Source organism: Choloepus didactylus, chromosome 2 (assembly GCF_015220235.1).
Source record: "Choloepus didactylus isolate mChoDid1 chromosome 2, mChoDid1.pri, whole genome shotgun sequence".
In the NCBI taxonomy this organism is placed as follows: domain Eukaryota; kingdom Metazoa; phylum Chordata; class Mammalia; order Pilosa; family Megalonychidae; genus Choloepus; species Choloepus didactylus.
In genome coordinates, this window is record NC_051308.1 from 204,413,679 (window position 1) to 204,415,612 (window position 1,934).

The 1,934-nt window shown below is 45.1% G+C and overlaps 1 pseudogene; it reads left to right on the forward strand.

Annotated features, from left to right (window-relative positions):
* The first annotated feature begins 503 nt into the window (after positions 1-503).
* On the forward strand, positions 504-1,432 carry LOC119519485 (annotated as a pseudogene).
* The last annotated feature ends 502 nt before the right edge of the window (positions 1,433-1,934 follow it).

Here is a 1,934-nt window from a genome sequence, read left to right on the forward strand (position 1 = left end):
ACAGTTGACTTCTGCTGAGAGGATAACAGCTGAGCACTATACCTGTCCATTGGATTTATCAACATGAAGGTCACTGATGACCTTGGTTGGAGCAGTTAGAAACATGAAGGTGTCTGAAGCCACAGCAAGTTGAAGAGTGAGAGGGGAGGAGGAGGTTTGGCTGAAGGGCTGAATTAACATCTTTAAAAGATTATGAATTCCCCCAGACCAAGAGAAGCATCACCCAGAGCAGCCACAGCCCAAGCCCTCAGCTGCCCCCAGGTCTCTTCCTCCCTTCCTCCTCCTCCTCTTCCACCCCTCTTCTTCCTCCACCAGGCCTTGGAGACCCTCTCACCTTCCCACCAGCCCCTATTTTTCCATCCAGCCTCCTGCCCTCCCCATTCTCACCTGCTCCCCCCCCCCAGTTGTCTTGCACTTGCAGTGACCAAAGACTTGACAGCTCAAAGTCCAGCTCCCCAGATCACTGCTCGACAAGGACACGGGTATGACTGAAGAAATATTAAATGTCGCTCTCTATCCAGCTACTTATGCATGGAAAGAAGTTGGCAGTATCGTCCAAAAGAAAGGAGAATCAGTTAAGAAGATACGCAAATAGAGTGGTGCATGAATCAACATCTCAGAAGGGAATTGTTCTGAGAGAATTATCACTTTGGCTGGACCCACTAATGCCATCTTTAAAGTCTTTGCTATTGGTGAACTGGAAGAGGACATCAGCAGCTCTATGACCAACCACACAGTTGCCAGGAGACCTCCAAACACCCTGAGGCTGGTGGTCCCTTCTAGTCAGTCTGGGTCTCTCAGTGGGAAAGGTGGTTGCAAAATCAAGGAAATTTGAGAGAGTATAGGGGATCAGGCCCAGGTGGGAGGGGATATGCTCTGCAGCTCAACTGAGCAGGGCATTGCTATTGCTGGCATTCAGCATCCATAATGGAGTGTGTCAAACAGATCTCTCTGGTCATGTTAGAGACTCTCTCCCAACCCCCCAACACCTCCCCAAGGGCATGATGATCCCTTTCTGGCCCGTCCAGGTCTCTGGTCATCTTTGCAAGTAATCAGGCCTATACCAGTCAAGAACAGTAAGCCATTCCACAGCCAGATTTGACAAAGCTGCACCAGTTGGAGATGCAACAGTCTCATTTTCCTATGATGCATGGCAACGCTGGATTCAATGCAGGTTTGGATGCATCACTGAGACTACTTCTCATGAACTCACCATTCCAAATGGTTTGGTTGGCTGCATATTCAGCTGCCAAGGCGCCAAAATCAATGAGATCCATCAGATATTTGGGGAGCAGATCAAAATGGCAACCCAGTGGAAGGATCTACTGATAAGCAGGTTACCATCACTGGATCTGCTGCCAGCATTAGCCTGGCTTGATATGTAATCAATGTCAGGCTTTCCTCGCAGACAGGTGGCATGGGGAGCAGTTAGAACAATGCAGATTTATCCATAATCCCTTTCTGCTGTTCACCACTAACAATGACCCATCTGGGTAGTCTCTGAATAGTCAGAGATTCCGAATTGTGAATAGTTTGTAAATTTTCAGTTTCTACACACTTTTTATCATCCACTTGTGATTTTTAAATTAAAGCATTTAAATTCCTTTCTCTGTTCAGTTGAGATCCATATTTAATTTTAGAAGCTTCTCCCTGTTTGTTTTTCCCAGCACTTGTATCTCTTTGTTTACGCTTTAAACAGTTTAATTCACACTCCATACAATCCATCCTCAGTGTACAATCGATGGCTCCTGGTATAATCACATAGTTATGCATTTACCACCACAATCTATATGAGAAGCTTTCCATTTCTCCCACAAATAAAGAAGAAGAAAAAGAAAGAATAAAAATAATAATAATTAAAAAGAGAAACAACACAACAAGAATCCCATACCCCTCCTTTCTATCCCCTTCTTATTGACATTTAGCTTTGGTAT